At 34.6% G+C, this 14616-nt stretch overlaps 1 pseudogene; it reads left to right on the forward strand.

Moving 5' to 3' along the window:
- The first annotated feature begins 11773 nt into the window (after window positions 1–11773).
- LOC114331201 (histone H1-III-like) lies at window positions 11774–12297 on the forward strand (annotated as a pseudogene).
- The last annotated feature ends 2319 nt before the right edge of the window (window positions 12298–14616 follow it).

The following is a 14616-nucleotide window of genomic DNA, read 5'->3' on the forward strand; positions in this document are numbered from 1 at the left end:
GGCATCACTGTATGAATTTCTAGATCCGCGCCTGGTTGCAGTCACAGTAAAAACTAATAACTTTTCTTCTTATTATATATCAAGATAACAGTTCTGAATCTTTCTTGGCCAAATACAGTTGCGTTTAAAATGGGTTAATCAAGTTTAGTACATGTTGGTATTCTTTCAGCGCCCCGTGTGCAGACGAATCACTCAAGTAGAATACCCAATTCACAGCTTCTCCTGCATGTGGTATAAGAAAGCTAAATGTGGCAGCGCTACGATATCCATTATCCAAGTTGTTAACCTGTCACTGTGTGATAGCTAATACCCCAACTATCACACGATACCCACCCCTACCCATCATACACGTCCTGATACCCAAACCTATAACCGACGTGAAAAGCTATATTGCTACAGAAACCAGTGGAATAGGGCAGGTAGCTATGAAACATTCTAATATACGGTCATCCCAACCTCAGGGTGTAACACCATCGTGCTGCCGAAGGGCTGCATGGGGAAAGTAGATCTCAGTTGATGCCCGAGGGAGGAAGCGAACCGGAGGGGATTGTAGCCTTGGTGGAATATGGAGGCACTGTCCTGCTGGATCGAAGAATCGCTTAACTTGTGGGAAAATTGGGAAAAATATTTAATAAGAAGAAAATAAGGCAAGTATAGGGGTAGAAGGGTCCATGGAGGATCTAGGCGAAGAGACAATAGTGAATGAGAAAGAAGAGGACACCCAGCAGGAGAAAAATGATTAGTCAAAATAGAATAACAAAGGGGAAAACGAGCACATGGCGATACAATAGAGGAGAATGCCAGTGAAAACGAAATCGCACGGAGATATGGACATAGGGGCTGGTAAAAATAAAAATTAAAGTAAAATCAATTTAAAAAGAAGTGAAATAGAGAACGAAATGTCAAAAATGAAGGGATGCGACGACAAATTGATGAACCTATTAAAGGCGGTTGCAAATACGAAAAATGCAAACAGATAGCCGCAAAGCTCAAACTGTGGGGACAACTACGAGATGCATAAGAAGATAGGTAGAAATAAATGGCGAAGAGGAACCAAAAGTACAAAGAAGAAGGATGGAGGAATTACGTCAGAAAACGCCGAGGAAATAATTAAAATATTAGACCAGAAATGGTCGCAAGCCGTTTATGAAAAGGTAACCACCTGCGAAAAAGATAATTTGGAAGCAATGGACGAAGTGGTAATCCTGGTAACTAAGTATGCCGCTGACGTAAGAGTGTGAAAGAAATTTAGTGCTAGATACCCAGATCTCCCCACATTATAGGTGGTAGAAAATAAAAATGGAGTGAATGCATGAATATGTAAAGTATAGTAGAGTAAAATAAGAGACAAGGTACATAAAAAACTTTCACCACAAGCTGAAACAGAGAAAAGAAGAAGAACAAATCTCCGTTAAATTCCTGAAAGCAACCAGAAAGCTATTCGACCATATATGGGAGAAATGGACAACGACATGATAGAGATAATAGCACTAGCAATACTAGGAGTGGATAAATCATGAAAAGTATATACGAAAAATCTGTAAAAAACAGGCAAGTAGTAGCCAGAGAAAAGTCTTCTTCTTCTTCTTTAGGTGCCGTGTCTGTATTCAGACGTTGGCCGTCATCATGTTTACAATTTCCTGAAATCTGTTTCTATCGGCTACTGCGCGAAATAATTCTTCTACTGTGCAGCCACACCATTGTCTAATATTACGCAGCCATGAAAGTTTCTTTCGACCAATCCATCTCTTTCCCTCCACTTTTCCTTGTATTATAAGGCGAAGCAGATGGTATTTAGGTCCTCTAATTATACGGCCGAAGTATTCTGTTTTTCTCCTCTTTATGATGCTTATGAGCACATGTTCTGAATTCAGCATTTGAAGAACATCTTCATTGGAAGTGTGCGAAATCCACGATATCTTTAGGATTCGTCGATAGTACTACAATTCGAATGCTTCTATTTTGTTTAGAATTGTGGTTTTTAGCGTCCATGTCTCACAACCATACAATAGGATAGACCACACATAGCATTTCAGCACCTTCTTTCGAATATTCATCGACAGGTTTCTGTTACATAAAACTGGTTTACAGGTCATAAAAGCCTTCCGTGATATTTCGATCCTAGTTATTATCTCTTCATCAGAGTCACAATTTACATTTAACCAGCTACCAAGGTACTTGAAATGATTTACCCGTTCTCTAACTCCTCTCCATCCAAGAGAAAGCTGACCTTGATCTATATTAATCTTTCCAACTGCCATCCACTTTGCTTTTGAAATGTTGATTTTAAGGCCTCTCCGATAACTTGCTTCACTGACTAGATTTAGTAGTGTCTGAAGATCTTGTAAATTTTCAGCAAGAATGGCTGTATAGTCATCGTATCCAATATTGTTGATTACTTCTCCGCCTAGCCTTACTCTCTCTTGTCTGTCATCCAAAGCCTCCCTAAAAATTTCTTCAGAGTACAGATTAAAAAGGGTGGTTGATAAAATACAACCTTGTCGTACTCCACGTTTTATCGGCAGTTTTTCAGTACGACTGTCTCCAATTTGGATAGAGGCTACTTGATTGTAACATAAGTATTTCAGCAGTTTTATATCTTATATGTCTGAAACAAACATAAACGTTCTTTCGGAATTCACAACTTTTTTATAATAGAACGCTCATACAAAAAAGTGCTTCACTAGTTCCTAGACCATTTCTAAATCCAAATTGCTTATTACCCATTCTAGTTTCGCACAGAAGGAATACTCGGTTTTGTATAATACGTAAAAGTATCTTAAGTGTGTGACGTGTGACTCATCAAACTGATTAGTCTAAAATCGCTGCATTTGGTGGGCCTGCTTTTCTTTGGTAATGTTATAAACAGTGACTCCAACCAATCATCTGGTATTTTTCCTTCGTTGTAAATTTTGTTAAAGAAAGTAGTCAAGTAGGTAATGTTTTCCTCATCTAAAAGTTTAAGTAGCTCAACAGTGATTTGATCTGGTCCAGATGCTTTATTGTTTTTGGCTTGTTGTATTGCTTTTATGACTTCTGACTTCAGTATACTGGGACCTCTGTCTAATTGGTGGTCATAGGTAGTATTTGGAGCATTTTTTCAGGGAAAAGTAAGGTATAGTAACCATCACGAAACCGAATGACAAGAGCTTTGCTGAACTTATAAAGGATTTAAGGAAAAATCTAGAAGAAAGAGTTGTGTGGCTAAAGTGTGGTTCTGGAATTAGATGGAGGTAAGAAAAAGGCAGAGCAAGTCACGAATTTAGTAGCATCAAAACAAACATGCGCAACAAAGATAGTGGGAAAAGGTAGAAGAGCGGAGAATGACAGAGGACATGTATTGTCTAACCACAAAAAGATTTTTTTGTAGATTCATCATCATGGCATCTACACTCCTATTGGAAAGATTGTCGTCCTCTTTGGGATCTTCTAATTCGTTTGTCGCGGTGAATCAATCCGCATTAACACTGTGGTTTTACAATTGGTTGTGTGACTTGGTATCTTCTACAATTTTCTTCCATTCGTTCCTGTTTTTGCTTCTGGTTACCCATTCTCTGACTCCCATCTTCTTAAGGTCCTCTACTATCTGGTTCTCCCATCTAGTTTTGGGTCTTCTTCGTGGTCTACCTGATATAGGTCTCCATTTAGAAATTTTCTTGATAACGGCTTCTGGATTCCTCCTTTCTATATGTCCCATCCATCTGAGTCTCTGTGCCTTGATAAATCTGACGATGTTTTCTCCTTTCAGAAGTTCTCTTACTTCGTGGTTCATGAGTTTTCGAAATTCATTATTACCTAAGTTTAGGGGTCCTGCTATCCTCCGAACTATTTTCTTTTCTAGGATCCTTAATCTTTCTTCCTCTTTCTGTGTCAGGCACATAACTTCAGCACCATATGTGATTACTGATCTATTTGCTGATTTGTAAATTTTCAGTTTTGTATTCTGAGTAAGCTTCTTATCTTTGGTTCTGTTTCCTGCCAGGATTTCAATACTTTTATCATTAGTTCCATTAACTGAGACTCCAAGATATTTAAAATGTTCTACCTTTTCAAATTCATATTTACCAATATTTAAGCGTATCACATTAACTTGGTTTTTTCTTGAGCATGTTAGGTATTTTGTTTTGTTCTGATTTATTTCTAAACCCCTTTTGGATGCTTCTTTGCATAAATTCGTAAATTCTTCCTTTAACTGTTTAGGTTTCTGCTAATTAATGCTATGTCGTCAGCATACGCCACAAGTTGCGACGTCGATATTATAATTGTACCTTTTATTTCTGTAGATTTTATTATTCCTTCTATAGCGACATTAAATAGTGACATTGATAGAGAGTCGCCTTGTCGTACTTCCACTTGCTATTTCTATATTTTTGGTGATTCCGTTATCTGTAATTATTGCTGCAGTCGATCCTTTCATTGTCATTTTCGTGAGCTTTATAAGTTTCATTGGTATATCTAGGGTTTTCATGTCTTCTATTAGGTCGGGTCTTGTTAAGATGTCAAAGGCTTGCTTAAAGTCTATGAAAAGGATGTGTAAGTCGATATCATGTTCGTAACATTTCTCAATTGACGGTGTGATTATGTGAACTGCGTCTATTGTTGGCCTTCCCTCTCTAAATCCGTGCTGGTAGTCTCCTTTTTTAGTTTCAATGTATTTTGAGAGTTTTTGTCTGATTAATGATGTCAATATTTTGTAACAGCTGTTTAACTGTGTTACTCCTCTATAGTTGTTACATCTTGTGGTGTCCCCTTTTTTAAGAATCGGAAATATCCATCCAGTTTTCCATTCTTCGGGCATTCTTTCTTCTTCCCAAATCCTTATTATTGGGTCGTATATTTTCCGTTGTAGTTTTTCTCCGCCTCGTTTTATTAACTCATTTGGGATTTCATCTGGACCTGCTGCTCTCTTTTGTTTTGGATTTCTTATTTCACGTAAAAAGTCCTCATATGTCGGCTTTTCGATTTCGATTTCATCATCAAGGTCTGTTTCTTCTGTATATTCGAGAGAGCTTTCTCTCGCCTTAAATAACTCTTCGTAGTATTTCTCCCATATTTTGGCATCAATCTTAACTGTTGGTTCCTTCTTGTTTTGTGATTTTATATATTTGTAAAACTTTACATTATTTTTGCTATTTACTTCCAACTCTTCTATAACTTCATCAATCCATATCTTTTTTTTTATTTGTACAGCATTTGTCTGAGTCTTTCTTTTTTCTCCTATACTCTTCCCGATATTTTTCTCTACCTGTCTTCAGCCATTTCTTTCGAGGTAGGTTTTTTTCCTGGTTGCTGTTTGGCAGTCTTCGTCATACCATTCTTTTTGCCTTTTTATTTCTTTGTATCCTATTACTTTTTCTGCTGCTATCGAAATGTGACGTTTTATTGCTTTCCACGTTTCTTCTATGTTATTATGGTTCGAAACTTTTAAAATTGCTTCAAACTCTTTAGAATATTATTTCTGAATTTTGTGTAGATTACTTGTCTAAACATATCTTCTAAAATTTAAACATTCAACGCACGACAACTTTTTGTCAAAAGGTTGCCGTACGTCTAAATAAATAAACAATTAAATGTGCCAATTCAAGTCACTGCATTACGCACAACGCTATACATGCTACTTCTCGTATATAATTTTAATCGCTCCGACAATAGTCTCAAAGAAAAAAAAGTTACGATGATTGAATATAAACAGAAATAAGCATAAACAAGCTACGCAAATGTACATATATTATAATATTAGCTGACAGAATTTATTAGCGCCACAATAATTTTGTTAGCTTATCTGATTATGGCTCTTCTCTTCGACCAAATGAAAATAGGTGGAAATAATACTGTCATTCTAGCGGATAATACAAAAACGCTGTCAAACAATATGAATGAAAGGAAGAAACAATACCTGTCTGGAATTATAAATGCAATACTTAGAAATTGCCTATTCTTATTATACAAAAAGGATATAACTAAATGCTGGATTCGTATATTCGAGATCCAGGAGTGGATTTTGCAGAAAGCAAGAAGTGGACCACATTAAACTGCATAGGAATAAGCTACTCTTTAAATAAAACCATACTTAAATATGGACATGTTATATTGTTTATTTTTTCAAGTAAAATTTAATAAAAAAATTTTGTCCTGGTAAAAGGTATATTAGTTTAAAAAGCCCCTATAGGGCTACAAACATAGAAACAAAACGTTTTCGCTCTGTAACAAGAGCATCATCAGTGTTACAAGAACATGGTGAGCCACCCAAAAATACAAAGGTTAATACCTTTTAAAAATAGACTTAAAGTCTTATATAAATGTAAACATCGTAAAATCCAAAGGATAGATATAATTCCTATGGATGTGGCTTTAGGGCAACATATGACTCCCACACGTGGTAAGTGGGTTACTAGGTAATAATTAATTAGGTCATTATGTTATAAGAGGTGACAGGCAACTAATAGATGAGATTTCAGATTAGTTGCCTGTCACCTCTTGTAACATGATGACCTAATTAATTATTACCTAGTAACCCTAACTACTTTCAACAGGTTATTTGTATTTTATTTAAAGATTAAATTAATTTTTTCTTACTATTTTCCAAAATTGTTTATTAAACCAATACCAAAAAAAGAATGTGTGTGTACTTTGTACGCACGTAAGAAGTTATACTTCTACTACATATTATGTGATTTTTAAGACAATACCAAAAATTTAAAAAAATAAAAGAATAAAACGCACACAAACACATTGAAAAATGCCACAAAGAAAAAATGATTTCTGAACGAAAATAATTGTTGGCAAAAATTTTAAATACGCATTTTCTGAAAAAAAAAAATATATAACAAATATACTTACAATCATAAAATGCATAAAAAATAAAAAAATAAAAACTTGCATCGGGAATCGAACCCGTGAATTTCGTGGCGCTTTGATTCGTAATCGAAGCCTAGACTCACTCGTCCAATTCCACATTATTTGTCATGTGGAAAAATAGGGTAACTGAATGTTTTACTGTTTGACAGTTGTTTTGAATATAATTAAATTATGTAGTTTAAATTTTGTGAAAGAAAATATAAAAAATATAACAAAACAGTAAGAAAACAATATATTAGATGAAGATTGGTAGAACTTTTGTTGGTAATCAAATTAAGTATGTAAATCAAAGCATTACATACCTACTAGATAAATAAATCTACGCCAAAAAATCGTAATTTAAAAATAAAAATCGGACCTAATTTGGGATTTCTCTCTAAAATCCCCATTCTTGAGAAAATAAATGTACACTAGAGCGTCGATTATCCGAACGTCGATCAACCGAACGACCGCTTATTCGAACTATCGACTCCCGCGTCCCGCACTCGAATACCGAGCAAGTGTTAGTAATTGACGCTTAAAATATCTTAAATTTTCTTCAATATTGTATCCAAAAATAATTATGTTGTTGCAAAGACTGCACTTTTTTGTTTAGTTGCTAGTTGTCATTATCAAGATATAAATAAATATGTAGGTATATAAATATGGCTTTTATTCACTTGTGGATAAATATGTATGACTATAAATATGTATCAATATATTGTAGTTCGATTATCCGAACAAATCGGTTTTCCGAACACCTATGTCCCCCAATTAGTTCGGATAATCGACGCTCTACTGTATTTCAACCTAATCCAATTGTATAATTACAATATGATTATAATAAAAACTACTTACCAAATTAGAATGAGTTTTCCTTGTCAAAAATAGTCCAAAAGTCCAAAAATATAGGTATATGAAAACTATTTAAAAAGGCAGTATAACTATTAACTAACTTTTGTTTGTTGTTTCTTTTCACACAAATTTTAAAACGCAACAACCATAAATAATCAAACTACAGCTCTGCCACAGCCGCCATATTGAATAATTTTTGACATGTCATTTGAACATCCAATCAGAACAAAGGTATAATGCGCATGCGCCGGGATCATAGGTTTTAACACATAAAAATTCACCCTCATATCGCCGGTAAAGAAGTATAACTTCAATAAAACAAAATAGAAAACACACGAATTCGAACCAGGGACCTCTCGATCTCCGGTCACACGCTCTACCACTGAGCTATATTCCTTTTGCTTTGACAGATTACAAGATTTCTCATACATACTGACAAATTTAATAGACCAAGTGAAGTATACAAAAATACTAAATATACTTACTATTATTATAAAATATCTTATTCCCGAGGAAGACAAATCCAAAGACACAAAAATTATAATAAATATATTTACTAAAAACACTAATAATATATTCTTTTCACGCACACCTTATTTGCGCTACATAAAGCTGTAGCAACTAATACCATACTGTCGGTGTGCGCATGCGCCAGGGAATGTAAAAATTCACCCTCATGCCTAAAGAAGTATAACTTCAAAAACTCAATTAATAAGACCGTGGTAAATATCGACGGAAAAATGCTTCGCTTTGCCTACGATATTGTTCACAAAGCCGAAGTAATGATAAATGAACTTTCACAGGCAACCAAAGAAGGATTGCACAGGATTGCAAAAAAAAAGTAAAACAAAGTTTATGACTACTTGGTATCGGAGAAATAATAAAATTAGAAAGCAACGACTTAGAAGAGGTTAAACAATATAGAAATCTTGGTCATGACTTAAAAATCATCAGAGACAACCATACACAAGAAATACAATGAGGAATTGGCCTTAGTTGGTCTACTTGCAGAAGTTTAAAGAAAACATTCAATAGTAAAATCCCTATTAGTCTTAAGAGATAGGTACAATATACAATTATTAATTTGTGGTTCTGGTTATAATATATGGATCTGAACCACTTTGGACTTTGACAACTGTACATCACCGTCTTGCGAAATAGTGGTAGAACAACATTTCTATGGTGTATAGAACTGTGTAGACCGTGAACAACTATGAGTGTGTCATAATATTTGATAGTATCGTAGTGCCTGCTGTACTTATGTTACTAAGTTACTTGCAATTTAAAATGTGCACACTTACACCCATAAAAGCAAAAGAACTACACCGAAATATGGGAGAAGACCACAAAAAAATCAAGTAGTGGATGATAAAATATGAGAAAAAAGGTATATTCAGGGGAATAAGTCCCAATACAATTTGGAGAGGTATTACCAGTATACTGCAATTGAAATATCTATTTAAAAAATCTTATCAAAAAATTGAGCAAAAAAAAGGAACTTGGTGGTGTTCAAACGAATATACTATATAAAATATAGTGAAAGAATGTAAGAAAATTTTTTAAAAATACTATATAGAATGGAATATAATGTAAATGATAAAGGCATTTGCAGATGACATAGTACTATTCGTCGAAAGAGCAGGAAAACGGAAGTATAGAAAAATGGAACTCAGAAGCAACAAAATACAGTCTAAATGTAAATAAAGAGAAGACACAGATAATGAAAATAACAAAGAAAAAGGAAAAGGAAGAGCTTATCGAAGTGGTGACAGATCAACAGAAAATAAATCAAAGAAACAAATGTCTAGGAACAGTAATAAAATAACAGAGGAATCATTGAGGATGGTCTCAACAATGGACTAGGGAGTACAGGGAAACTATTTCAGGGATTAGATAGATGATTCCTAACAACAAAGAAATATCAAGAAAAACGAAGGTAACAATATACAAACAATATATAGGCCAACGTTGACAGAGATGAAATACCTCAGAAAATCGATAGGGGAAGAAGGACAGACAGACTTAGAAATGAAGATATAAGGAACAGACTTAAAATTAAACCGTTGCTTAACACAATAAGGGAGATCAAATGGGCATAGTTCCATCATATTATAACACAGATGGACAGTAAGAGACGAGTGAAAAGAGTGTGGGAAACTAAACCAATAGGGAAAAATAGAAGTGATGGGCCAATAAAAAAGTAAAACAGCGACAGAGCAGAGATATTACAAAATAAGGGTAGATCTTAGCAAGAAGCAAGACAAATGGCGAAAAACAGAAAAAAAAACGGTATGTATGTGTATGTTTTTAATTTATAAAGACTTCTTATGGCGATTTTTTTTATTTTTTATCGTAGAGACCCTATTATTTTTATAAATTGTCTTATGCAAATTTGTTTCTATGCCATCTTTGAGCTAAAATAAAGTTCTGTTTGGTTTGAACAAAGAAATTCTCTTCTGATTGGACATTTAACTCCTTAGTCCACTTCTGGTTGAAATCACTGAACTAAGAGAGTCACCTACTCGTATATGGATTACTGTCAATATCTAAAATGTATACATATTCACCGTGGCAAGATAATTCAAGTTTTGTTGGAATAAAATATATTTGAAATGTTTTTGTTACGTTAAATTAATTCAATTGAAAATAGCTTCTCTTTATTAGTGGCTAGTAATATGATGAATTTAAAAACGGGTATAGCGAGTTTAGATATTCCTAACTAACAATAAGTGATTTTCTAACTAATAATTAACTAACACGTAAGGGCCGAAAAATATAAAAATCAGTCATTATTAAAAAAAAATGAATTAAGAATTTCTTGAAGGAATGTCTTAGCTGCTAACTACTTCTTCTTCAGGTGCCATCTCCGCTACGGAGGTTGGCAATCATCATAGCTATTTTAATTTTTGAGGCAGTAGCCCTAAATAGTTGTTTTGAGCTGCATCCAAACCATTCTCTCAGGTTCTTCAACCATGAAATTCGTCTTGTTCCGATGCTTGCTAACTATTAACCATACCTAGACAGAGGATCCATAAATATACAGTGATAGTGTAACCCGTCACTGTATTCTAGGTCTGCTTATCAATAATGTTGATCCCGGAAAGTTTTCTTTTTAGACTGGCAAAGGTGCCATCAGGTCTTTTAAGTTAGCCCTATCCCTGTGCCGGATTCTTGGAAACAATCTTTTGATTCCAGTGCTGACAGGTAGATCTGAAATGCTCTGAAAAAATTAGATCCAAGGTTCCCTTTTCGCTCTTCTTACCTCTTTTTTTGTATTCAGTAAAAGCTTTCCTGTATACATATATTTTCAAGTTCCTCGATTTTTTGGCTTTATTCGATAGCCCCATCACTGCTTTTCTTAGGGTTTTCAGTTTTTTATCAGTCCTCGACATTTGCGACTCGATTTGTTCAGAATTTTTAAGATCATACTTCAAAATACTAGTACTAAGAAGAATACAGAACAGCAGGGAGATACTGGATTCCATCAAAATAAGAAAACTTCAGTACTTGGGTCACATAACACGTGGTGACAGATATGAACTCCTAAAATTAATTATGCAGGGAAAGATTCAAGAAAGGCGCAGCATAAGTAGGAGAAAAATGTCCTGGCTGAGAAATCTGAGAGAATGGTTTGGATGCAGCTCAACTGAACTCTTTCGGGCTGTAATGTCAAAAGTAAGAATAGCAATGATGATTGCCAATCTTCGTCGCGGAGATGGCACGTAAAGAAGAAAAAGTAACAGAAACTAGGGCAGTGTCTCTTATTTGCTATTTTCCTCGCGCTGTCTTCTTGAATCCAATGTGGATCCACTATCCACTGGTGTTGCCCTCGGTGTGGATGCATGTAGTTGGGCGTCATGCCGTCTCGTCAGAAAAAAATGTCGAATCCGCCGTCTCTGGTTCGTAGGCTCTGTAGAGGGCTTCGATTGATGAAGCCGAAGTGTCATTTGCTTAAGTCCATTTTGGACTCACTTTCATCACTCGAGGATCTAAATGTTTGTAAGCATTAGTTTTCGCTCTTCAGTCAGTAAATCGCCACACACCGCATGTTAACTTACGATTTTCTATATATCTCAAATAAATGACAGGTACAGAAAACCAACCATCAGTCGCTTCGGCTACGTCAGCATCTGAAATTTCACAAACATCATACCATCCCAAAAGTAAAACGAGTCAAGAAATCTACGGGCAAAACGTTCCTATCCGACAACATCTGAAACGGTGAACAATTATATTAAGGGTCTTAAGGAAAGAGGTGGTTATTCTCTTCCAGCTATCAATAAATATATCGCTGAAAATTACAAGTAGATGCGGAAAAGTTGCACCGTTCATCAAAACATATTTAAAAGCTGCAGTTGCTACTGGATTATTGGTGCATCCAGAGGAAAAATAGCGTCAGGATCTTTCAAGTTAGCTTCAGCCTTCTCGTCGTCTTCTGGATCTGCAAAGCCTTTTTCAGGAGAAAAAAATGAAACTGGAGGAACAATTAAACCGAAGAAAACTGCCACCGCAACCAAACGTTCTGCTACCGGCCAAAACGCAAAATCTATAGTAAAGTTGATATTTTTATACGATTTCCTTTCAAAATATCGTGTACACCACTGAAACGAATTCACCTACACTCAACGAAAAAGGTACGTAATATCAATAAAAATGTTAATTCAGACAACAAACGCAATACTTAAAATTTGTCCAATTCTTGGTTTTATTGGGACAACAAAACGATGTTCATCAATTCATTATTTTCGTTCGTTGAGCCAATGTATTACGTTTATTGAATGGATGAACATTCATTATGTATACCATAATATCACTTTATTGGTATTACGAACTCTGTTCACTGAGTCAACGAACACTATTTATTGAAACAACAACGTCGTTAATTGACCGACGAAGACTATTCGTTGTGTCAATAACAGTGTTATTTCTTCTAACGTATTTTTTTATTTCTACAATTATTTCCGTTTATTGTTACAATTAATTCCGTTCATTCCCACAATAAATAAGGTTTTTCTTACAAGCAATTTTGTTCATTCTTACAATCAGTTTCGTTCATTCCTACTGTGAACGTATTTTATATTAATAATTACTGAATGCAATAGCCCAATGTATGTTATTAATTGATTAATAATAATTTTTTAAATCCGGCCTTTTTGTCCTTAACCTAAAGGACTTTACACGGTGTGATTTTTCATATGATTTCACTTATACAGTGTACTGGAATAGGTGTTATACTCCCCCCACACCCTTATTAACTTATTTATTTTTAGCACATAAGCAAAACGCTCGGACTTCGAACATCAATGTTTCGAACTTTACACCGAACTTGTCCCTCTTCAGGTGACAGGCGCGGCGTAACTTTGATTTTTTTAATGGGAAAGTACGTCATGTGACAGCTTATTTAAAAGCGTTTGAAATAGTGATTCCAAAAATGTATAACACTTTAATCCTTTTTGAGAGCGCAGGTGCAAAATTTCGATCGAATTCTTTTTATACGGATTCATTTTTTTTTGGAATTCTGAGAAAACTAATAAGTATTTTTGAAAAATTTAAACGCAGAATAAAATATTACATTATTACCGAGGGCAGAAAGTCCCTTAGAATAAACAAAAAGTTTCTGTTGAATGGTATGCCTATTTGAAATTAAAAATCATACTAAATTTTCTCTTTTTCACCCCTGTGACTTATTAAAATAATCATTATAGAGGTTCTTAGGGACTTCAGACCCTCGATAATACTGTAATATTTTATTTTGCATTTAAATTTTCAAAAATAATAATTAGTTTTCCCAGGATTCGAAAAAAATTAATACATTTAAAAAGAATTCGACCGAAATTTCACGATAATAGACACACAAAAACTTCCTTCTACTACGGACTACACTTGAAAACGAAATGCAATTTCGGTCGAGAAGCTAGGGGTATCACGAAAAGGAAAAGCCGTTAACTTTCAAATGGTCAAGCAAAACATTTATTGTCTCAACAACTACGATTATTTTCACAATAAACGCATTGATTGTGGGTATTAAATGCAGTAGTAGATTGATTAATGCATTCGTTGTCACAACAATCAATTTACATCTATTCAATAATCATATATTACTCTATATTAACAACATTTGTACATTGTTTTAATGAAATCTGTACGTTGTCACGATAAACCAAGGTAATTGCTTGTCATCTACGAAATCAAGAACGTGAGTTGCTGCCAGAATTAACAGTATTTATTAAATATACGAAACTAAGTTATTGGCTGAATAAATTGAGTGTTATTGATTAATGTACTCTAGTTATTCACACAATTATTATTCAATCATTGTGACAATAACCAAATACATTCGTCAATGTCTAAAAGTTCGTTGAAACAACAAATTAAATTGTTGTGACAACGAAATACTATTCAGTAATCACTGTTAATCAATATTACGAACTAAATTTTTTTGAGTGTTTCTATCCGACAACATCTGAAATGGTGAACAATTATATTAAGGGTCTTAAGGAAAGAGGTGGTTATTCTCTTCAAGCTATCAATAAATATATCGCTGAAAATTACAAGTAGATGCGGAAAAGTTGCACCGTTCATCAAAACATATTTAAAAGCTGCAGTTGCTACTGGATTATTGGTGCATCCAAAGGAAAAATAGCGTCAGGATCTTTCAAGTTAGCTTCAGCCTCCTCGTCGTCTTCTGGATCTGCAAAGCCTTGTTCAGGAGAAAAAAAAAGGAAACTGGAGGAACAATTAAACCGAAGAAAACTGCCACCGCAACCAAACGTTCTGCTACCGGCCAAAACGCAAAAGCTGTAGTAAAGTTGTTATGTTTATACGTACTCCAGGGAAATAAGGTTTTTGTCGGGACACTTGAGCAGCCAGGTTGCAAATGGGTTTTTTGGGTACTATATACCTAATACATTATACATACAAAAA

Source organism: Diabrotica virgifera, chromosome 9, assembly GCF_917563875.1.
Source record: "Diabrotica virgifera virgifera chromosome 9, PGI_DIABVI_V3a".
NCBI lineage: Eukaryota > Metazoa > Arthropoda > Insecta > Coleoptera > Chrysomelidae > Diabrotica > Diabrotica virgifera.